Source organism: Lepidochelys kempii, chromosome 8 (genome assembly GCF_965140285.1).
Source record: "Lepidochelys kempii isolate rLepKem1 chromosome 8, rLepKem1.hap1, whole genome shotgun sequence".
Lineage (NCBI taxonomy): Eukaryota > Metazoa > Chordata > Testudines > Cheloniidae > Lepidochelys > Lepidochelys kempii.
Genome location: NC_136387.1, coordinates 28,145,419 through 28,171,354, shown reverse-complemented (window position 1 = coordinate 28,171,354; position 25,936 = coordinate 28,145,419). Strand labels below are relative to the sequence as shown.

At 38.2% G+C, this 25,936-nt stretch overlaps 1 protein-coding gene across 3 annotated transcripts in view; it reads right to left on the bottom strand.

Moving 5' to 3' along the window:
• The window catches only part of TENM2 (teneurin transmembrane protein 2), a 1,082,146-nt gene extending 1,056,432 nt beyond the window's left edge, over window positions 1–25,714 (bottom strand). For all 3 annotated transcript variants that reach the window (XM_073355925.1, XM_073355928.1, XM_073355933.1), the window contains exon 1: window positions 25,520–25,714. The gene's annotated coding sequence lies outside the window, so the exon portion shown is untranslated. The remainder of the gene's footprint in view (window positions 1–25,519) is intronic.
• Between the last annotated feature and the right edge of the window lie 222 nt (window positions 25,715–25,936).

The following is a 25,936-nucleotide window of genomic DNA, read 5'->3' as shown; positions in this document are numbered from 1 at the left end:
AACGGACAAATGTGCATGGGAGCACAGTGAGGGGATTTGAACAGAATAACATTTAAAATTGTAATTACTAGAGAACCATCAAGTTGTGCACATACATGTCATCATGACTATTGTTACCTTCCCCTTTCTCTTCTACTGTTAGCCACACTTACTTCTCATTTCCTTTTTTTTAATTAGGCTGAAATGTTCTTTGGTGCAAAAGAGACCACATCTCTGTGTATTTGTACAGAACGCAGGATAACTGGATCCAATCCTGTTTGGGACCTTTAAGTTCTACCACAATATACATGATAAATAGTAAATCATAACAAAGTTGTCACTTTTCTCACATCCAGGAACTTAAGAGGCATCAGGAATCTGGTTACACCCCTGTGAGGGCTACCCACACTGCTAGTTCATTCACAGGGAAATTCACAGTTCATTCGCAGGCTATGCACAGCCACTACTCCCTCCCACACAGGCAAGTGCAGAGGAGGGAAGCTGTGGGTGTACCTTCCTTTCCTCTCCCCCCAGTAAGGCACCCAGCACAACTGATCAAATGTGAAGATGGAAGTAATCTGCCTTTGGTATGGGGATCAGTAACACATTATTTTCCTCTACATGTATTTTAAAATGTGTCTCAGGTAGGTTTTGGTTTTTGTTGTTTGTCTGTTTTAGAAAACTGCCTACTTTATTATTGTATTTTGAGTGACGACTTACTGCCTTTACACATTTTGTGCAGCGATAGACCAATCATCTCAAGAAAACAGCTTGAAAGAAGATCAGTCATACAAGTACAAGTATTCTCTTTGTTTAATTCTAAAGTAGACTTTACAAACTCTCTTCTCCAGTTCCCACTACAGTAGAAGCCTGCGCAGCTGAAAGAGAGATTCATCAATATACGTCCCCCAAACTCACTGGAGAGCCATGCCTGGAACATAGATATTTTGGTAAGAGAATTCATAAAGTGTTAACAAATAATTTATTTTAAAATATCTTTCTTCCACCAAAATAACATATTTTTAGTAAATTCTCTTAGCTGTACATTTTTAAGGCACAGATCTAAAAATTCACTCTAATGGAAAGCCAGGCACACCTATGTGAACTCCAACAAATTTTCCTATTGTTAGAGGACCTCAAGCTGTTTCTTTAATAATTTGAATTTAAGCAATATTTTATGTAATATTTTGATTTTTGAGCGAATCAACTCGGTGATAAGGTTTAATAGATTGCAGTGCTTATACAATTACATGTACTGTATACAGTGATCATTTAATATGTACCTAAATCAATTTAGAATGCACAATATGCCCATCCACTAAGCCATTGCAGCTTTGCGGGATGCTCTTATCTACCTTAAAGTTCAACTTAGCATGCATAGTTCAAAGCTAATGTAGTCTTGAATAAATAAAGCTAACAAAGTTATACATCTTCAGTTAATAAAGCCATAGTAATAGTACCTTGTGTAAAATGCTGCTTTCAAAAAATGAATAAGAAAGTAAAGATAGCTCTGAATTTTGCTAACACAGCTTGATGAAAGCCTCTATTTTTCCCATGTGACATAAACACAGTTCTTGTAATACCATCCGTATCCCCTCGGATTCGGGTCAGATGCATCTTAAGAATTAACAAGGATGAATTTACACTTTGTACCAAAATTACTCCATTTATTACCATTAATGACCACAACAGTCCTGCAAGGGCAACTGTACTGTAAACCTTTCCTCACATACTGTAGAAAGCTACATATCTCCTTTCCAAAAGCCTTGATTTAAATGACATAATTACAACAATTTACTCCGTAGTTCCTTTCCCAGGCGTTGTTGTATCTTCCATATCATGCTCTAAAGTTGCTAAATTCAACTGAAGGCTGTACAACTGAAGTCAAATAATACAAATGATTTACCACTTTGCTAATCTGCCTGTATCTTGTGGCTATATAATCATAGCTGCAATCTCTAACAAGTTCAGAGTCAATCAGATAGCCTGGACTGGCTAACATCTTTCAAGGCTCTCAGCTACTCTAAAATCTCAATGAGTTGTTTATGCTTCAGAAAGGTTCCATCAAGCGTGACCACAAAGGGCCCAATCCTGCAAGCTCACCACACTTTAGGCAACTGACTGTCTATGTGCTCAGATCCTGCAGCTCAGTTCCTAATAATTTTCCCCTGGAATGTTAGGAAGATAAACTGTAACCCAACGATTACACATTTTTATCTGTCTTTGGCCTCAAGACAGTGCATCTTTTGTGGTCAGGAAGGAAGTTTTCTGTAGATTTCTATTTGGTAAAATAACCAGTTAACACAGTAGAACCTTCGGTGTTTCCTTTGTTGACTATTGATCATTATATCATGCTTCTCTATTTCATGGGTCAAACTATTTTAAATTAATTTTGCTCAATGTATACTATGTAATGTTTTTTGCATAACAGCCAAAATATGAATGTGTGTATACTTGCAGTTCAGTATTTTTTCTGAGGTTTTAGTTCAAATTACCAACTATAATGCAGAGACTAGAGACATGGTTTGTATTTCGCTATTTACAGGTGTAACTTAATTGACTTGAATTATTCCTGATTTTCCCTGGAGTGTCTTTAGCTGCATTAGTACGGCTAAAAATAGTAGTGTAGCTGCAGTGGCACAGGCTTCAGCAACGCGACTAGGTCCCAAAGGTCCATAGTGAGCTTGAATAGCCCACGCTGACGTATGACTGCCATATCTACACTATTTTTAGCCATGCTAGCACGGTTTGTCCACCCAAGCTGCATTCACACCTTGGACTGCAGTATATAGACATACAAAGTGAGGAGAGAATCAGGGCCAAAAAAGCTGACTTTGCGTTCCTTGGTCAGGCAAAATTCCCAAGTCCTTAACATTCTCTTCTCAGTATGAGAATATAGGACTAGAGGAAATAGAGCATGCTGTAGTAATTTCCATTGCTCTTTTTAAAAAGTACTATTATGGGCCTTGAGGAGAGTCAAATATTAACAGGATAAAAAGGATAAAATGATATTGTATATAATGAAAACTGTTTGATATAGACTCAGAAAGCTGTTCACACTGTATGAATTAAAGTCGTACAAGCAAGAGAAGTTCTGTAAATTATAAACTTAGTAAGTAAAGCCAAAGCCAGCACAGCTCAAATGAATGGTTACAAACGGGTTTCCAAAGAGATTTGTCTGCAAGACAAAACCAAAAAGGTAATCAAATTCTAGCGAGCAACAGGCTGTATTCTGCAAACAGGTCTGTGTTTACTTTGCAAATTTTATATGATGTATGCAAGTATTCTGAATAAGAGAAATATCTGATTTTTTCAGATCTCTCTAAACATATGGCTGTGGGTGAGGTTAGATTTTCAAATAATGAGGAATACAATTGTGCATGTAAACTGACATTGTGCTTTCAAGTTTGATAACTGCACAGGCAAATGGACAAGCAAGCATAGGGCAGAAATAGCGGTGAATCGAAAAGTGTCCTGTATCATTTCTCCCCCATTAAGTGATGCTGAATACAAAGGTCTTATCTTAACCTTGATCTGCACACAAGCCTCCTATCTCTACATAGGGCTTGTGTACGTGGGGGAAAAGCCCCTGGAGGAACATACTTGTTCCACATTAAGAATGCCTTTGTGCAGTTCAGATTTATTCACTTCGGAAGTGGATTAACCCAAACTGCAAAAAAGGCACTTAGTGTGGCATAAATGCCCACATGGAGAATTGGTGCAGATGTGCTTTAAATTCACACCCACCCTACTTTACATTAACTTCCCCATGAATTCTCCATGTAGACAAGCCTTAAATCATCTGTGTAAGACCTGTTTAGTTGAACAGATAGCCCTAAATTTGTGGTCCCAGGCCACACAATTAAAAGGTAAATCAGCCCTCTCTACAGAATGAGTTTGACACAGCAAGTTTCATCAATATATGTAAGTAAACACACAGGTGGGGGGTGTGTGTGGGTGTGTGTGCACGCTTTTCACTGCACACAACATAGATCACCATAGCAATTGTGATTAATGTTGTCTGGGAATTAGCTATGCTGGATTGAAATATCAGGGTGCAAAAAGCTAATCCGATACATTATATGTATAATTAAGAAATGCATAGGTATCTGATTGTATAATTGCCTATTATAGGTTTTTTTCCATCTTCCACTCTACCATCTTTTACTGGCCACTATCAGACACAGGATTTCAAGCAAGATGGAACTTTTGTTTGGTCTAGTATGCCAACTCGCATATTGAGCACCATAATTACCAAAAAAACAAATAATAACTATTGCAATTACAAAGTACATAAAATACATAAGAACCAAACGCCATATTACATTATTTTCACACTGCTTGTCAGACACTACAAAATGCTACAATATCTCTCATGGTCTATTGTGTTCTGACACACACTGTGTTATCATGGGATAAAATGAAGATGATCACAACCGCTATATCAGGTGAAGTTGAAAAACCCCCCACTCCTACATTTACAAATCAGCAAAAATCATTCACTGGTTTCTCCAGAGAGAAAGCCTCCCAAGGAGTATCACAAATCCTCTTATAGGGCCAGATCTTTGGATACAGTCTTAGAGACTTTCTATTGTAACCTGTGTACTTGGCTAAGGAAGGATCACCCCAAAATAAAGATGATCATGCTGTGGCACAGAGCTCATGTACAATCCTGTACGCCTCACACACTCCTGCTGTGCCAGATGCCAGTAAAAAAAGGCATAGTCAGGATGACCCTATGCTATGTCAACTGGGCTTGGTTTTCAGCCATGTGTGGCCATTACAAGCCAATGTAAGTATGTTAGAAAGACTTACAAATCACAGGTAGGAAGAAATGCACAGATCAGCACCATGATGAAGACATATCAAGTGGAAACATTAACACATCACTCACTGACATGTCCTCTGTTCATTTTAGGAGCACCCAAGGACTTGCCCTATATAATCCTCAACATTTGATGTTAACTAGGGATTTCTGATGTAGTTGAAATATATGCATAACCTCATTTGTAAAACCCCACGTCAGACACCTCCACATTAACTACATAAGGCAGATCAAGAACACAACATTGGTCCTTCTAAAGTCAGCTGCTAGTTACATTGCCTAAACATTTTTCAGATAGTAGTACAGGACTTAACACTCATCGGGCCAAATTCATCCCTGTTGTATCATCTTCAATGGAATTATACCAGGGATGATTTAGATCCATTGCATAAAATAAAATGCCAGACTTTGCTCCAAACGTGCACCTTTTGGAGATATGCCACTGCAAACTGTGAAAGACAAGCAGAGTAAAGACACATTTTGGAAGATATCAGAAAAAGGAGACAATCAAGTTTTACAAAGAAATCTGGTCGCAGATTTCAAAGACCGGCATGCATATCTGGTGTATGATAATTTGCCTCTGAAGCAATTAGCTCAAAAATTAGCGAGAATTTAACAAAAGGAGTCTTTCTTCCACATTAATTATTTCTTCTTTAATAATAAAAAAAATCAGAACAGTGAAGTAAAAGAAAAATCAGATGATGAAATGAGTGGTCTCTGTGTATTCTTTAACCATTTAACCAAGAATGCAACTTTTGCATTAATTGATTCCAAAGACTTGAGGGCTACTAACAATATATTCCATTACACACTGGCCACAAGCAATATAAACCTCTGTATCCATCTCTAACAAGTCTTCTGAGGTCAAGTGTTACATGTATATATTAAAATATTTGCTTATTGTGAACTCCTTCAAAGTACTAACTCTCTTTTGCATTTTCTTACACTCTTGAAAGAATAATTTTGAAAGAATATTCTGAACTGAACAGTAAATTATTCAAGTAGATTATTAGAACTCTTTGAATAATCTCTCTAGTCTACTAAACATTCAGCATTAAAGACAATATTAGCTATTTGTCCAATTACATATCAGTTCTTTCCATTTAGTTTAAACATACAAGCAGTTTGTGTAACACAAAACAGGAAACTGATTTTAAAATATGTTTTTTTCATGTGAAAAGCTCACAAACTTGATATGCATTATTGAATTCAAAATCTGGATTAATAAAATAATTAAACTGACTCCTCTATTTTTTGTTCTTTTTCCCATGAGGCAAAGCTGTCTATACATGAGAATAAAACCTGTAACTGTGGAAAACTTTTCTGCAATTATAGCAATGGTCTTCTTGGTAAGTTAGACAACTAGTTGGACTACTAGACCTGCTCTTAGATTTCATAGGACTAGAATATTAGAGGACTATCTTACCCTCCTTGATACTATTTCCTACTGAATTCTTATAATTTGAAGAAAATATTTGTATATATTTATCCTTCAAAGAATTAAATATGTCTAAAACAGGACCAGAAGGAATATAGCAGGAATTTTGTTCCATTTCTTGCAGAACAGCTGTTAAGCAGCTAAGACTTTATGGGCCTGATTTTCAACTGGACCTCAACCTGGACACTACTTTTCCTGGATATTCGCACTTCACACTGCTGATATGAGGAAAGGAAAAAAGCTGTACCACTTTCGTTTTTCCCGCCCCCAATAATTTGAGACTAACTAAAAAAAAACGTTTTCTCTTTATCAATATTTACTTTCTATCACTCTATGAAATTATCACAGTGGTTGAATGCTGAATGAATCACGAGAGGAGAATGGAAGCATTTCAGAAAATTCTTAGCACATGGACCTAGAGGTTGTTTTGTTGAACTTTTTGATCTATAAATCAATTACTCATTCAACAACAGAATGTGTATATTATATAACCTTTTATAACTGTGTATGCATTCCTTTATATTTAATATATTTATAATCCATAAAGGAATGCATACAGAGACATAAAATAATACATAATAATAAAACTACACTGTATAGCTAATGAAACTAGTTCATAATAAGAATCAATGTTTTGCAGAAATAATTTGTTATATGTTTATCTGATGGAAAATTCACAAATTCCAGATATTGCAAGTACAACTACTGCCCTGTAACTGATATAGATAAACATTTTCCAAATGCAAATAAGCAATTATTTCACAACTAAAAAAAATAAATAGCATTAATTTTTGTAAATTAAAGTAAGTGAATAACAAGACAAATCCCAAGAGGAGGAAATGTATTCATTCAGATTACTTGTAGAATGCAGAATGGCATAAATATAAAGGGAAGGGTAAACAGCTTTAAATCCCTCCTGGCCAGAGGAAAAAGCCCTTTCACCTGTAAAGGGTTAAGAAGCTAAAACAACCTCGCCAGCACCTGACCAAAATGACCAATGAGGAGACATGTTACTTTCAAAGATGGAGGGGGTGGGGGGGGGGACAAAGGGTTCTCTCTGTCTGTGTGTTGTTTTTGCCGGGACCAAAGCAGGAATGCAGGTCAGAACTCCTGTAAAAAGTCACTAAGCAATCTAGTTAGATATGCATTAGATTCTGTATTGTTTAAATGGTTGATAAAATAAGTTGTGCTGGATGGAATGTATATTCCTGTTTTTGTGTCTTTTTGTAACTTAAGGTTTTGCCTAGAGGGATTCTCTATGTTTTGAATCTGATTACTCTGTAAGGTATTTACCATCCTGATTTTACAGAGGTGATTCTTTTACTCTTTTCTTTAATTAAAATTCTTCTTTTAAGAACCTGATTGCTTTTTCATTGTTCTTTAAGATCCAAGGGTTTGGGTCTGTGTTCACCGATGCAAATTGGTGAGGATTTTTATCAAGCCTTCCCCAGGAAAGGGGGTGTAGGGCTTGGGGGGATTTTGGGGGGAAAGACGTTTCCAAGTGGGCTCTTTCTCTGTTATATTTGTTAGACGCTTGGTGGTGGCAGCAATGAAGTCCAGGGACAAAAGGTAAAATAGTTTGTACCTTGGGGAAGTTTTAACCTAAACTGGTAAGAATAAGCTTAGGGGTTTTTTCATGCAGGTTCCCACATCCGTATCCTAGAGTTCAGAGTGGGGAAGGAACCTTGACATGGTGGCAGAGTGGTGGGATTAACGTGAAATCATTTTGAGATTTTTTGAACCAGAAGCACAGATTTTAAAAAAGGACATTTTTTTCCCTTTGGGCTGCTGGAAAGCAGGTTTTAAGCTGAAAGCAGTTAGAGTTTTTTTGGTGTCTGCTTGGGGGCCAGAGCAGAGACAAAAGGGAATTGTCTTTTGTGAGCTGGAATTTTCTCTACCTAAAGATAGGGTAGTTAACCTCCTGCAGGGAAATTCACAAGTCTTCACAGTCCTGAAGTTGTTTTGTTTTTTTTACCAAAGAGCAACTAGAGGGGTTTTCTTTCTATTTGCCTGGAGACAAAAGTGTTAGGGTTTTTTTGGTTTTTTATTAAGGATTTTTCTGTAGGCTAACAATCAGTATCAGAGAACATCGGTATCTGGTTACAGCACAACCTATATATATATATTTTTTTGATAAGCCAAGTTTTTTTGTTTGTCTACCTTGATGATGTGGCCATATTTTTGGATTCCTGGGCAGAACACCTGGAACATCTACAAAAAGTCTGCAAGCGCATAAGGGAGGCAGGACTAACTGTTAAGGCTAAGAAGTGTCAAATAGGCCTAAACAGAGTTACTTACCTTGGACACCAGGTGGGTCAAGGAACTATCAACCCCCTACAGGCCAAAGTGGATGCTATCCAAAAGTGGCCTGTCCCAAAGTCAAAGAAACAGGTCCAATCCTTCTTAGGCTTGGCCGGATATTACAGGCGATTTGTACCGCAATACAGCCAAATCGCCGCCCCACTGACAGACCTAACCAAAAAGAAACAGCCAAATGCCATTCAGTAGACCAAAGAGTGTCAGAAGGCCTTTAACAAGCTTAAAGCGACACTCATGTCTGACCCTGTACTAAGGGCCCCAGACTTTGACAAACCGTTCCTAGTAACCACAGATGCGTCCGAGCGTGATGTGGGAGCAGTTTTAATGCAGGAAGGACCGGATCAAGAATTCCACCCTGTAGTGTTTCTCAGCAAGAAGCTGTCTGAGAGAGAAAGCAATCGGTCAGTCAGTGAAAAAGAATGTTATGTCATTGTCTATGTTCTGGAAAAGCTACGCCCATATGTTTGGGGACGGCGTTTCCACCTGCAAACCGACCATGCTGCGCTATAGTGGCTTCATACTGCCACGGGAAATAACAAAAAACTTATTCGGTGGAGTTAGCTCTCCAAGATTTTGATTTCGACATACAACACATCTCAGGAGCTTGTAAGAAAGTGGCTGATGCACTCTCCCGTGAAAGTTTCCCAGAATCAACTGGTTAAAATCGTCCTTTAAATGTGGAAAATATTGTTAGTCTTTATATACTTGGTAGTATATTTAGAGGTGCATGTGTCTTATTAACTCTGTTTTCTCCTAGAGCTCCAGGAAGAAATCCCAGCCAGCGTTTCACCCTAGCTGAGATTTGGGGGGCGTGTCATAAATATAAATGGAAGGGTAAACACCTTTAAATCCCTCCTGGCCAGAGGAAAAAACCCTTTCACCTGTAAAGGGTTAAGAAGCTAAGACAACCTCGTTGGCACCTGACCAAAATGACCAAAGAGGAGACAAGATACTTTCAAAGCTGGGGGGGGGGGGGTGGGGAACAAAGGGTTCTCTCTGTCTGTGTGTTGTTTTTGCCAGGACCAGAGCAGGAATGCAGGTCAGAACTCCTGTAAAAAGTCACTAGGTATGCATTAGATTCTGTGTTAGATATGCATTAGATTCTGTTTTGTTTAAATGGCTGATAAAATAAGTTGTGCTGGATGGAATGTATATTCCTGTTTTTGTGTCTTTTTGTAACTTAAGGTTTTGCCTAGAGGGATTCTCTATGTTTTGAATCTGATTACCCTGTAAGGTATTTACCATCCTGATTTTACAGAGGTGATTCTTTTACTTTTTCTTTAATTAAAATTCTTCTTTTAAAAACCTGATTGCTTTTTCATTGTTCTTTAAGATCCAAGGGTTTGGGTCTGTGTTCACCGATGCAAACTGGTGAGGATTTTTATCAAGCCTTCCCCAGGAAAGGGGGTGTAGGGCTTGGGGGGATTTTGGGGGGAAAGACGTTTCCAAGTGGGCTCTTTCTCTGTTATATTTGTTAGACGCTTGGTGGTGGCAGCAATAAAGTCCAGGGACAAAAGGTAAAATAGTTTGTACCTTGGGGAAGTTTTAACCTAAGCTGGTAAAAATAAGCTTAGGGTTTTTTTCATGCAGGTCCCCACATCTGTACCCTAGAGTTCAGAGTGGGGAAGGAACCTTGAGACAGGATAACAAACTAAAAGCCTGATCTTGCACCTACTCAAATCAATGGCAAAACTCCTTCTATAATTGTTAGATTATTAGTGTTCCAACAGTTACTGAAATTACTTACAAATAAGTTACCTTACTGAAAACTGAAACTTCAAAAAAAGTTGATATTTTTAACGATAGAGTAACACCATGCACTAATACAGTTGATTCCAACCCTTCCTTCTAATTTATGACTCGAAATGAAGAAAACATTTGAATCCCAAATAAGCTACATGCTTTATTGACATTTGCTACCTCTCTGTCATATGCACCACTTGAAAAATAAAGAAATTATTAAATTAATTTTTTTTTGCTGGCACATTAATACAGTCACTTTGGAATGTGCCCTAAGGTTTTTTGCAAAGACTATTAAGCTAACACGTACAAAGAGGGGGGAAAAAAACTTTCATACACAATCCTATTTCCACTGTCATACCCAGCCCTCCTTTAAACCCAATCCAGTTTTCAGACTTTTACTCCTGATCACTTCATGTCAGCTAAAGAACTTCAACAGCTCTCTTCTTCGAGGTCGTAATAGACAGATGTGTTCTTTTAACAAATTCACAAAGCTATCTATAATAATCACAGCAGTGTCATTAGGAAATAAAGAAAACGATTTAACAAAAACTGAAAATTATTGCCAAGTTTGACACATGTTTTAAAACTAACGATTCGGTAGCCATTTGCCATCTGACCTTCATTAGAATTTCTTCATTATCACGTTGCAAAATCTATTACATTACTGACTGAAGCTATTAGTCACAAGAAAACCACTGCAGTATTCCCCAAACCAGGGAATCGTTATCATTAATATTTCAAAGGACAGCATTAAAAGAGACAACATTCAATATTTTACTCTCTAATTCTACAGTAATTTATATGATAAAAGCACCTATGCAGGTTATACCAGGCTGAATAATTGGCTGAACATTCTGACATATCTTGTTTTCCAAAAGAGATGTCATTATATGTAATGGGGATTCCAACAAACTGCTCCATCGCATTAATGAAGTGTAGGGTGGGGACAGAAACATATTTACTTATTTTAAAACCTCTGCACTGGTGGAAAGTGCTCCATGGGCAGGGACACAGGGTGTTCCTGATTAGATACCACAACACGGGCTTTTGTCTTATTCTTCATGCTCTTCTTTAATGTGCTCTGGATTGGATATCACAGCAAAGATTTCAGTTCTATCACCTCCTCTTCACAGTATTTGTTACTGGGGAGTAAATCATGGGAGGCTCCTCTGTGCCTACCCCTGCACCTGTGGAATGATGGTTTGTGAAAGAAGAACTTCCCTGCCCTAGCTTCATCTGCAATTAAAATTGCCCCCATACTATTTGGCAGGCACTATATGGTTGTGATTTACAGTGTCTGATGGTTTACAACATCTTGTTCCCCACCTACACACATATGGTTAAAACTTCAGCTGGGGAACTCCTGATCTTCCGGGAACATTATGATTTTCTACCAAATTTACAGAAGTGCTTAGAAAAATAGCAGACACCAACCTTGGCAAAGCCCCAGCCCCAAAGAGTTTACAGACCAAAGAAATAAGGTTAGCTGAAGAAGAGGGACACAACATACAATCACCATGATCAGAGTGATTATGTGCATACAGTTTAATAGTTACAAGTTTGCTGATTATTTAAGTGAAACATGTGAGAGTCACTTAACCTCTCTCCACCAGTAAATCCCCCTTAGTGTCCCTTCCCATTCCTGCACCTATCCCCACTTTAAGTTCTTTTGTTCTCTACCATTCCCTCACTGAAATGCTTCCTCTACCAGAGCAATTCAATCATAAAATGAATAAATTAAATACGTAAGCAAATGGCTTCAGGCCAAATTTTCTGATATAAATTGGAGCAGCTACACTGATCTCCATGGAGTAGCGTCAGTCCATGCTAGTGCAGAATTTGGCCTTTAGTCACTTATTTTCTTGTAGAGGTCACAAAATATGTGGGTCTTAAAGAGGGGTTTCAAGTGAGAAGAGCTTCTGGCTTCGTGGAACAGCTCAGAAAGGATGCTATAAGTGCATGAGAGGCATGGAATAAAGTTCTGAAGCAGCTGTGGAAGAAAATCAGATGTCAAGGTGGCATCACTGGCAGACAAGGGACAGAATTAGAGACAAGGGCATATGCGTAAAGAGGGGCAGTTAGGTGAGGTCTAGAGGGCAAGGACAATAAATTTATATCTGATGCAGAGGACACAGGGAAGCGAGTGGAGGTATTTAAAGGAGAGGGAGAGATGGGGTAGGAAACATGGGTAAGGAACATTATCTTAGTTGCTCTGTTTTATATGGTCTGAAAGGAGCTCTGTGGGTACTGGAAAAGCCAGTGAGGAGGAAGTTACAACAATCAAGACAGCAAGTCCTGGGTGAGAGTTTTAATTGTGTGGACACAAATGAAACTGGATCTAGACAAACTGTGAATGAAGAAGCACAGAAATCTGTCACAATCTCTAATGGCCAGCAGATAACAGACATTTGAGAAATAAACTGTTGAAGGAAAATAGGTAGCACTATGGTAAAACATTTTCCGTTTCCCTAACAAAAGAATTTTTCATTAAGACACTGGATGCCATAGGATATCTTCACAGGGAGATCTGTTTTCTTGGAACAAGAATATAGATGAACTTAAGACAGAGCCCAATTGTCAGTAAAGTCCTTTGGTAGTTTATGTAATCACCAGACAGCCTTAGTGCATCTCCCAGCTCCCACTAAAGTCAATAGGAGTCTCTCCATTGACCTTAGCACGCTTTGGACCAGGTCCTTAAAGAGGGCCAGTTTGATATCAGAGGCTGAGCAAGCTATCTTTGACATCTTTTGCAAAGAGGAATGAACAGGGAGAGATTTTCCCTGACATTCTTATCCCAGGAATAAGAGGAGTCCCATTATTTCACCTGGCCTAAATGTCATTGTAGTTCAATGTTCCTGAGGCTTAAAGACAAAAAATGGTCATATTGTGCTCTCTGTTATCCTGAATTTTCTCTTGTGCAACTGAGAACAGAATATTACCCATGATATTTTGAAAAGTAACTAGTAAGCAGGCTGCATACTTACTGTATATTTCAAATGTAATGTAACTATTTTAGTTATTTCAAAAGACTCCTGTCCACAATAAGACTAATTTTAGGGGAAAAGACAGGTTCTATAATAAAGCTATTTATCTAAAATTAAAAACTGGATTAATTTTCCTTTTCTTCTTTCACTGCTAAGAGCTTTCTATCATCTTCCAAAACATTTTCTAATTGAAATATTTCCATATAAATGTAGTGCTTGTGAATGGTGCAGTATTGGCACCCTTGACAGAATTATCTAGTACACTGCAGACAACAGTTCCACTTCCCAATACCACTCTGTTTGTATGCCTTAACCCTGATACAGAAGGAACTGCTTCATGGGTGGAAGAAGAAAGAAAAGGAGTACTTGTGGCACCTTAGAGACTAACCAATTTATTTGAGCATAAGCTTTCGTGAGCTACAGCTCACTTCATCGGATGCATACTGTGGAAACTGCAGAAGACATTATATACACAGAGACCATGAAACAATACCTCCTCCCACCCCACTCTCCTGCTGGTAATAGCTTATCTAATGGGTGGAAGAGTAATTCAAGTTACTGATGATTCATTCTGCCGTCTCTCTGCTGAGGCTACTATGAGTGTACGTATTATGGTGGAGACACTTGACTGATATGAACTGAAAAAAAGAATCAACTTCATAGACACCCAATGTTGGGCCAGATGCCCCCTTTCCTTCCTGTGATGCAGAGGGAAGGGAAAGCACATTATTCAAGGTAAAAGAGGGGTCACTACCATTCTTAGGAGAGGAAGGAACAGCATGCATATGCCCTGGAATACGTGGAGTGGGGAGAATTCTGTGCCTCTGTGCAGTCATAGACCATGTTGCTTCTCCAGTCTGCGTGACCACTAATCCCTGTTGTCCAAGTGGAGGATAGGTTTTCATTGCATTAGTTTATCCCTTACCATGGGGTTCCCGATATAAGGAGTAAAGTTGTTCTTTTGTTTTTTAGTGGGGAAAAAATATACAGATTTAGCAATGAGCAAACAGACATGCTGTATAACTCCTAAGCAGGGAAGATGGAAATGTCTACAGTCTTTCCACAATAATTGTAGTGAAAATAAATCATGTCATTTTATATAGCTCTTAGCTATAATCTCTTGGTAATAGACACAAACAAGATATCACACAGAGGGAGAAAAAGCATCTAGTAGTCACACAAGTTCAACCAACAAGATAAATAGTAAACTACAAAAACTAAATTACTACTGTAGCTCTTTTCCCATCAATGTCAAGACTTTTTTGTAGGAAAGTAAGTGTTATCCACTCACACAGATCCATTCCAGGATCATGGCCTGAATTTGTATATCAACTTTCAGTTCAATGTAATTAGAAAATGAAAATATTTTAAAACCCTTACACATGAAGGGATACAGTATAATGTTCTTGAACAACAGACACATACAAAGATTCCTCAGAGCAATGGGAGTTCCTCACAGACAGTGAGGGATTAGCCCCCTTAAAGTTTTCAAAAACTCACTGCACAGAATACTGACTATAGGGCCTGGCCCTACAGTCCTTGATTAAGGAAAACTCCTGTTGAAAACATGGTTGTACATCTCCAACTGTGCCCAGCTCATGCTTAGTGCAGCTGAAGGGGCTGAGTTTAAAGGAAAATGACTTTAAGCCACCTTTCAACATCCCCAGTCCTGGGTCCAAACTAGCTGAATTCCACAGGGCTGCTCTAACTTGCACTGGCTAAAATAGTTCCCTGGAGATTGTTTTGCTGACCCAGGATTGCCAAAGCATAAGGTGCTTTGCCACACTGCCTCTAGCCTGTCATGACCTTTCTGTGGCCCTGCATATGGGTAAGGAGTGGATGGCAGTACGGTGTAGCTGACCTGATGCTGCCAGGGGAATCACCAGCTTTAAGTTGCTTTGCACTGCATGAATTATGAAAAGAGGACTTATCCTAGGCCAAGGATTTAGCTCACAATGTTTGCATTCAACCTCAACAGTTGTGCTCGAGTATTGACTGCAACCTGGCAGTGTTTGTTTATTTATTTAAGTTATGAAAAGTAGCTACTGCATGCAAAGCCCACTAAAATCAATGGAAAACCTCTCACTGATTTCAGTGGCCTTTGGATCAGGCTCATGTGCAGGGATTTTGTTATTTTTTTTTTTTAATATCTTCTTCTGCTGTGCTGACATTAAGAATCAATAAGCTACTGAGTCTCACTGTAGAACTATTAAACATTTCATTAGAAAAGTGAAAATGAAATCTGACTGAAGCCAAAATTCTATGTTTCTAAATCATCTCATTTCAGATAAATTAATTAAATAAGAGATGGAGATAGCAAGGAAATCCTGCTCTTGTAGCCTTCCTCATGTGAGTGGTCCTAAGTCACATGTGTAGTGACATGGACCTCAATGGGATTCCTACTGTGAGCAAGGATACTTACAGCCTCAAGCTCTAACATTCAGACCGGTTACGCCATGCTTAATTCATCCAAATGACCAAGTATTGCTATGCAGAAGATTGAAGGTTAACCTGTTTTATAGCAGGCTACTTTATTATTTTCTCATCTCTATAGCCCCCTCATGCTACAGGGTATGGAGTTCACATGGGCCATTGGGTGGGGGGGGCAAGTGGATCAGCTCCTATCTGGGGGGTTAGTAGGAGTGACACTGGGCAGTGCAGCCACTGCAGGCTGACGGTTTCATCCCCATCCTTCCTACTTCCTTAATCTAGTTGCTGGATCTCCTGACTAACTGTCTTGGGGGCTTGGAGGAATTTTTCCCATATGGTGAAACTGACGAAGTGCTGAGTGAGATTTTTCATCTACTCAGCATCTAGGAGCTCTGCTTTTGTGGGGACAAGGGGAGGTGCTGTGTTAATTTACAACTGTCAGAACTATGGTGTGTTCCAGTATGGTTAGTGGGTAAGAAGGGGTCCAACTGAGGAATCTATTGCCCAGTGGACTGCCTGGGCATTGGGCTTGGGCACTCACATGGCATGGTGAGGGGATATGCTTCTATATCTAGTGCAGCACTTGGCTCACCTCATCTCAGCTCTCCTACCTCCAGTGAGAAGGAGGGCAGGGAACTGGGATTTTGACTTCTAGTCAGTGTTCCTTTGTTGGCCAGACGGAATAGAGCAGTGGTTCTCAACCTTTTTTCATTTGTGGACCCTACAAAATTTCAAATGGAGGGTGTGTACCGCTTTGGGAATCTGTTGTCTGTATATATAGTTGAATTCTGTTCAGTCAGTTTTCAGTCCTTCACGGACCACAGGTATAGAGGCTTTCACACTCATCCTCAGCTTTATAATATATCAGAAGCCATTGGTGTCAGTTGACATTCATACTCAAATAACACTGCTTGGTAGCTTGGAGTGATTTACACCAGTTGTCATTAGCTAATAAAACTGAGGCCTCCACATTTAGTCCTACTATCATGTCTGTCTCACTTTCATGTTCATATCAAAGGTACTAAGAGAAGGCAGAGGAAAAATAGTACCCTGGCAGACAATAGCTCAGAATGAGAGCTAAAGCTAGGTTATTCATCAAAAGGGGTTTAGTTGCATTTTTTGTTTTGTTTCTGTGTTAATAAATCTTAACATCTACATTTTATCAACCAGGCCTGAAAAGACTTAACAGACAGATATTCAAAACTTCTCATACTAATTTCAGGTGTGCACTTTGAAACAATTTTCAAAGGTATTTTCCAATTTTCAAAGGTATTTTAAGTGCCTAAAGATGCAGAGACACCCCGAAGGGAATTTTCAAAAGCACTTAGGGACCTAACTCTCTTTGAAATTAGTGGGATTCAGGCCCATAGGTGCTTTTGAAAAGCCAGCTGGGGGCCTATCTTACAAACCACATACCTCACATCAGCTGGAGCTGTGCACAGAGAACACCTCTGAAATTCGGGCCCTATTATTTCTCAGGTTAGGTATCAAAAACTGATGTAATCAAAATGTTGGATTTAATTCATGGCTGGTTTTCACACTCCACATGGATCCATTTTCAGTGCGGCAAACTCACAATCACATATTAGTCAATAATGTGTTTGGAAGTTTGTTAAGAACAGAAAATCAATGTGAAAGAAAAAAAATCTCAGGGTTAAGAAGTTACAGATAAATTTAATTATAGTGAAGAATAAAATTGTCAGACACATAGAAGAACATAAATTTGGGCAAAAGTCAACATGGTTTCTGCAAAGGGAAATCCCAAAAGCAGACTGTGAAGAATTTCAAAAAGACCTCACAAAACTAAGTGATTGGGCAACAAAATGGCAGATGAAATTTAATGTGGATAAATGTAAAGTAATGCACATTGGAAAAAATAACCCCAACTATACATACAATATGATGAGGGCTAATTTAGCTACAACTAATCAGGAGAAAGATCTTGGAGTCATTGTGGACAGTTCTCTGAAAATGTCCATGCAATGTGCAGCGGCAGTCAAAAAAGCAAACGGGATGTTAGGAATCATTAAAAAAGGGACAGAGAGTAAGATGGAGAATATCTTATTGCCCTTACATAAATCCATGGTACACCCACATCTTGAATACTGTGTACAGATGTGGTCCCCTCATCTCTAAAAAGATATACTGGCATTAGAAAAGGTCCAAAAAAGGGCAACTAATATGATTAGGGGGTTGGAACGGGTCCCATATGAGGAGAAATTAAAGAGGCTAGGACTTTTCAGCTTGGAAAAGAGGAGACTAAGGGGGGATATGATAGAGGTATATAAAATCATGAGTGGTGTGAAGAAAGTGAATAAGGAAACGTTATTTACTTGTTCCCGTAATAAAAGAACTAGGGGCCACCAAATGAAATTAATGGGCAGCAGGTTTAAAACAAATAAAAGGAAGTTCTTCTTCACACAGCGCACAGTCAACCTGTGGAACTCCTTGCCTGAGGAGGTTGTGAAGGCTAGAACTATAACTGGGTTTCAAAGAGAACTGGATAAATCCATGGAGGTTAAGTCCATTAATGGCTATTATCCAGGATGGGTAAGGAATGGTGTTCCTAGCCTCTGTTTGCCAGAGAGTGAAGATGAACGGCAGAAGAGAGATCACTTGATCACTACCTGTTAGGTTCACTCCCTCTGGAGCAGCTGGCATTGGCCACTGTCAGTAGACAGGATGCTGGGCTGGATGGACCTTTGGTCTGACCCAGTATGGCTGTTCTTATGTTCTAGATCTTTTGTACACCTATGCTTTGCTTACACTACCATTTTCAGGTAATCTCACACCATTGCAGCCCCACTGGTGGACCTTCATCAATGGTAGTCGAAACAAGGCAAAGATGTTTTTACCACTATACCATATATACTTGCAGGATTAGCCAAAAGCACACATGATTTGCTGTAGATTCAGTGTACATCAAAGGCAGATTAGACCTTGAGTGTGCCTTCTGAGTTCCAGTGGTGAAACTCTGATTGCAGTGAAGTTAATGTCAAAACTCCCAGTGATCATGCCACAACCAGTGAACAATACGTCGGAAGACCCGGGTATACATGTAATCCACTATTGGAACTGAGTAAATAAAAATGAGATCCCTAAGCAATATTTTCCCATAAGTATCTATACAGGCCCTCATCCTACTACACCAATGAATAGCCACTGAAGCCTATATATACACACACCACTTCATGATTAGGCAAAAGTCAATGCTGATGACAATTTGTCTTGGAATTTTGATTTTTGTGCAACAGTAGTAAAGTGTGTTTTACTCATTTAATTTGGTTCAAACATCCCATTTAATACAAAGCATATGAAGTGCTTGACATTCAAACATAAAATGTATTTTCATTTACTATAAATCATGTATTTAATAGCTAACAGTGTAGTATGTCAACTGCTGAAAAGTAAACTTTTTTTCTACATATCTAATTTATATATCATATTTAATATAAAATTAACAAGTAAGTCAACTCTATTTGCAGGATTATTACTCTTGTCCAGATCAAATCACCTCAAATATTTTACATTCTACTTTTTAAAATTCCAGCAACAGTTTCTATTGGAAAAAAGTAGTCTTCACTTCCTCTTCTATAATGCGGTGTAGAGTTGCAGCATAGTACTATAATATCTGCTGTGCTTCACTACAGAAATGACTGTATTTCAAAGATGCATAAACTATACACACTTTGTGAAGTGATTTGGGAAGTTTATTATACAAACATTTAATCTAATAATATAACCTACTTTTACTGAATCTGTAAATTTTTGTAACAAGTGTTTGTGCTTTTACTGAATCTATACTATTTTGTAACAAACAATAATGATTTCATGCCAGAATTTAGGCAGACTGCATCCATTTAGAGACAATCACACTACTTTTTGAGTACACATTCTCCTCAATATATTTTAAATGCAGCATGATACACAGAGATTTTCAGAGGCAGAACATTACATTTGTGCAATACAGATGACAAGATGCCTCCACCTCCATGAAATATTTCTATGTATTATAATCAAGCAAGGAAAACATACATTATTTTCCATGTGATATTCAGACTCTAACAAATTATCCAAGAATGTCCCTAAATGTGTTCTGATTTCAGATGTTCTTGCATGTGTACATAATGAAGGGAAAAAGGACTGACAGTCTTAAGACACTGGGCTAGGACTCAGAAGACCTAGGTTCAATTGCCGGTTCTCCCACATACTTCGTGTGGGGCCTGGGGCAAGTCAGTTTCCCTACCTCACAGAAGCGGTGTGTGGAAATTAAGTAATGTTTGTGAGATGCTCAGATACTACAGCAATAGACAGACCTTCTCTCCCTGGCTCTCTTCAGACCTTTGTACGTACGGCGGAAAGGGCAGGAAGAATCAAGCTGCTTGTATACTCCTTGAGGACAAGATGCAAATGCGTTATGGTTTTGTTAGACATCGCAAGCTGTACATGGTGGAGAATGTTCCAGAAACACTGCTGCTGGTGCACATCACACAATCAAAGCGCCCGTGGCTTTAAAAACTACAATAAACATCTTAGTATAATAGCATACATACATACATACACACACACACACACATATATATATATATATATTTAAAAGGTGTCCTTTAACAGGACTAGAATGATTATTTCATTTTCCCTAGACAAAACGGTACGAATTCTACCCTCAGGGCAACCCAAATTCATCAATAGGGATTGCACAGGCTTAATGGAGGATGAAATTTGGCCTGTGGTTTTCTCCTTCACATAAGGCTCAGACAGTACAATACATCCTGCACTAAATCTGGCCCAGGGTTAATTAAAGGGCTGTAGGTTGACATGTTGACATGAAATGTTGACATTTCTTTAATTTTCAAGTGCACATCTATTCCCTAAAAATGTTGCTGTGCAAAACTGTTGTGGTTAGACAGTATGTAACTATGTAATAATTACTATGTGTCCACTCCCAACTTTCCCACCTAAAGATAAGTTCATAATTGTATATTGCGCTGCTTGTTGCTAAAAATAATCTCATAATTGTATCACTATTTGGGATAACTACTGGATTATTAATGCCCTTCAATAAATATGAAAGGAAATAATTCATTACTGTGTGTCATGGACTGTCAATCAATTCTATGAGAGATAATCTATATAAAGCAGTGGCTCTCAACCTTTCCAGACTACTGTACCCCTTTCAAGAGTCTGATTTGTCTTATGTACCCCCAAGTTTTACCTCACTTAAAAACTTACAAAATCAGACATAAAAATACAAAAGTATCACAGCACACTATTACTGAAAAATTGCTTACCTTCACATTTTTACCTTATAATTATAAAATAAACCAATTGGGAAATAAATATTGTCCTTACATTTCAATGTATATGATACATAGTAGTATAAACAAATCATTGTCTATGAAATTTTTACTTTGTACTGACTTCGCTAGTGCTTTTTATGTAGCCTGTTGTAAAACTAGGAAACTATCTAGATGAGTTGATGTACCCCCTGGAAGATCTCTGAGTACCCCGAGAGGTCACGTACCCCTGGTTGAGAACCACTGGTATAAAGGATATTGTATTTTTATTTCACAATCATGATCTTAGAGTACAGGCTGTTTATCCAAAAAGTCTATTTGGTAGTACCGACTCAGTCAGCCAGGTGAATTTACGAGAACCTCAACTGCATTGTGGGTTCAACACAAACCAATAATATGAGACAACAATCATCTAATAGAAGAGGGCCTAATAAATCATGCAATGCCTCATGTGGATTAAGTGAGAAGCTATTGCAGAAACCATTTTATTTTAGAGCATGTTGCTTTGGCAATCCAGCTAAATAAAAGCTATAATTTTGAATAAGGATCAAAACACAGAACTCTTTAAGACTACAGAGGCCACTGATGCACAAAGATAGTATTTTACATGGTTGAAACAGTTTGACAGAATCAAAGTAATTTTGTACATTGTCTCCTATATGTAAGTCCAAGTCTACTGTGCTTGATTTGTTTTGCACACTTAGAAATAAGAGTGATGATGAGTCAATATAATTGGTATAAAAACTTCAGTGATGTGAACAAAAGGTCAAAAAAGAATGGATCGCCTCTGTGTATATCTGTTCTAAAAGAGAATGGTTTATTTCCTGTAGTACTGGGACAGCCGTTATATAAAATTGTACTTCTAAACAGTTAAGGCCTTTTGAAATTATAAATGGGATATCGTCTAACTAAAAATCTGTAAAACACTCACCATTTCCATTAAATATTTTTTTTGCTATAGCAAGTCAGAACTGAAATATCCCACATCAAACATTTAAAACAGATATGAACTTTAATTATACTTTGAGATCATGTTCTTTTCTTATGGACACTGAGAGCAGAATGTGTCCTTTCTTGTCCCCTGGAAAGGTTTTCAAAAACTAACTGAATGTGGTAGAAATTACAATTTAAGGGGTCTATCTTGCAACCCTTACTTACATGTTTAAATATGCTCTTCACTAATAGTACTGCAATGAATAAATTTTGTTCACAGGAGTAAGGGTCGCAGGATTAGACTCTTAATAAGCCACTTCAAACTAACAACATGTAAATATGGGTATTGGTTTTCCAAGATCAGTTAATTGACTTGAGAGGTCTAACGGCCGCTTCAGTTTTGTCTCCATTTAATCTGACCTTCAGTTTAATTTGACCTCTCTGATCAAAATGTCTAGATATTTGACCTTGAATGAACTTAATCAACACTTTCCTTTTTTATTATTATTATTCTGAATAATTTTAAGCACACAAATACGCCTGCAGCACTCACAATTTGGCACTACAACATATTTATACTGTGCATAAGAAATTTACTTGGATTGCAGAAGCAAAAATGACAGTAAGTGTTTGACAAAAGAATCCCATATCCATTACCATAATATATCAAATATCCATAGATATCTCCACTCTGTTCCAAATAAAACTGTGAATCCTAACAACCTAGACAAATGTGACTGTCAGCCCCCTCAAGTCAATACTCCTGGAATATCAGCTTTTCTCTGTGGCCTAACAATTGCCAGTACCTCTTACATGGGGAAACAGAGAACTCTGACTTTTGTGGGACATACTGAAATACAAAATATAGGTCAAGCTGATTAAGAGAGAACATCCTCCATGTGATGTTTACATGTGAATTTGCACCACACTGCATAGTGTGATTGTAAATGAAAGAAAAAGACAGTCCTTACTAACTTTCATTACCCAAGTCAGAAATAAGCATGTACAGCTAAAAAGAGGCTAGAGTTACTTTATAACTAATCATTGGACCAATATAAGTAATTTAAAAATAAACAGAATACAAACCCAGGTAAGTTACCTGGACCAAACCTTTTTTATGCTCAACATGTGTGTTTAATATTTTAACAAAATAATACTCTGAGCTTTTAGAAGTTGCCAGAAAACTAAGACACCTCAGCAATAAAAGATTATATCTCTAAATCAATTAAAGCTTAGACTTCACAATTGAATTTTAGATTCCAAAACTGAGTCCAACTCAGTGTAATATAAATATATTTATATTCTGATTTATTACTCAGTAATTAGACATCTCATCACGTGGGCCAAGCTAGATTCGTCCTTGACCTGGTCAGTCATTTGCACTTGTGCGACCTGGTCAGTCATTTGCACTTGTGCCCATACACAAGGAATTAATTTAATTATTTAAATTATGCAAATTAACAACATGAAGCATATTGTTTGTGTGTGTTAGGCTTTTAACATATTGTTATTATTTTATAATGGAAACCGTACCGAAGCAGTACCAGACTCAAAGGTTCTTTAGAATATCAGCATCTTCTAGGAGAACTCCTTTCATTGCCACCTAGACAAGGAAAAGTTTCCCTAGAAAACATCTCTGATCTTTATGAATGGAAGGACTTATCTCTTTATTTTATTAAATTAGTAAATTTAAGGAGTTAATGGAAATATTTAAAACCAGCAATATGTTAGTCTTATGAGTATTGTAATGACTTTTGCATTTTTTCAATACAAGAGTTGAGATGAAATGCAATGAACCACCTTATTAATATCTAGCAAAGTAAAAAGAGATTAATATATTTTATCTCTCTAAATTCTGTCTGTAATTTAAAGAAACGATTTAAGATTGCATAACCAAAATTAACCGGTAAATTTGCATAGTGATTTGGAACTATGTTTTTTTAAAGAACAGCGTTAACTGGTGATTTAATTTCCATTTTGCTGATAATTCAATAACTTCCACATTTAGATTACACCTTTCAAATCCATGAAGTTTTAAAAAAAGTTTCATTGAGCATTATATGAAGTGGTCTACTACTACACATACTCTCTGAGAACATGTATCCTGGGCTGCAGAAACAAAGCTAAAGAAGTACTGCAATGATTTTACTTCTAGACTTTCAGTCCAAAATTACGTACGTGGAATAAATATCCAATGTTTATTTTAGTTATGTAGTTTGAACACCTTAAGAATACAATACCTAAGTACTGTAAATGTAGTCTACTTTAATACAGTGTCTCTAAAACCTAATAACATACACTTAGGCAGCAGTGTATTAGCTATGTTCTACATGTAATAGTGGCTTTGAAATAATTTTAGTTATAAATGGAAGTTTTCTTGCGATACAGCTGACTTGCCTTTACATATTGACGCTCCATGGTTTTTATTTATTTATGTCCCTTCCTCTTCTCCTCTCCCCCCAACCCCCCAATGACCTGTAAAGAATGAGGGAAAAGAAAATAGAAATGATATACTAAAACTAATTTAAATCTTATTGTTCTTTAAGTAGTATAAATTTATCTAAAACATTTGTTATGTATGAATGTGTCTTCTAATATTAAAAAAAATCCTGCTAACAAGAGTTTAAAAAGTATTATTCTGAAGTAAAAGAAGAGTTAAATAGTTCCATTTGCACTCATTAGGCTGGCTAATTTAAATTTCAGTTTGTGTATATAAAAGAAACAGAAACAAACAAAAAATCTTGTCAAACTGCCACTCCATGTAAGGTCTAACAGGGTCTTGGTGTGGTGTTAGCAAATGTACATTGTCTCAGCAATGTGAGCAATGTAATGCCACCAATCTCTCTTCCTCCAAAACCCTGAATTTATTATTAAATACAATTTAGCAACAGCTCAATCACTGGACAGTATGTGATGCACTAAAGCACTTATGTGTTTATCATCTTTACAAGCAACATGAGTAGTGGTGTCCTTTATTGCCTCCTGCAAATCTGCAGCAATGATGCAAGACAGCGTCTTCTTCTTCTTCTTCTTTTTTTTTTTTTTAAATTCCCTTTTGGAATACCAATGCCTCCTTTCCCGATTTCTAACCAACATGCCCTGTGCCCAGGATAGTTTCTGAATCACCGATACCTTTCTGGTCTGTTGGTAAAAACTGAAACAAAATTACATTTGGATGGGGTGGGGGCGTTGTAGGAAAAAAACAAACCTAAAACCACAAAGACAACATTAAAACACTTGGGAAGATATCTCAGCAACCGAGGATGAAAATTAATGGACAGAAAGGCAGCAGGGAAATAAGCGACAATCTCCCCCTTCTCCCTGGAACTCGTGCAACTAATGACCTCTCCAAGTACTGAATTAAAAGGTTCCAGGAGACAAACCGCTCGCAGTCTGGTTATGAGAGAGACATACCAGAAGTTGTCAACTGTGCTAAGACAATTAAAGAAGAGACACAAGGAAAGGAAAGAGAAAGAGAAGGGGAGAGAGGGTGCTGCAGTTTTAGGCGCTGTTGCGGAATGAAAAGCAAGAGAAAAAGCCTGTAGCCAAATAAGAAGTGAAGAGCATTTACCAGCAGCAGCAGCAGCAGGTTGAGCAGCCTGAGTCCCTCACACCATCTCTGGGTGATAACTTAACCCAGTGTTCAGCATCAGCGCGGATTCCTTCACTGAGGGGGGCGGGGGGGGGGGGCTAGGACACCTCTAGGGAGAGGCGATGCAATATCCCAACGCGCCCTGCGAGCCTCCTCCCCACAGCGCCTGCCTCCTGAGAGCTGAGCCTCAGCGACGGACGGAGCCGCGGCTGCTGCCTGCGAGCTACCCAAGCAGCTCAGTGCCAGCTGCTCTCTGAATCCAGCCCGGCAGACACCAGGTTGCACGAGCCCCTGAATGGGGGGCGCGAGCCAATCCTGGGCTCAGCTGCAGGCAGCGCGCGCGCAGGGGCACCGTGCACAGGCACGGCCGAGAGGCGGCGGCGGATGCAGCAACCG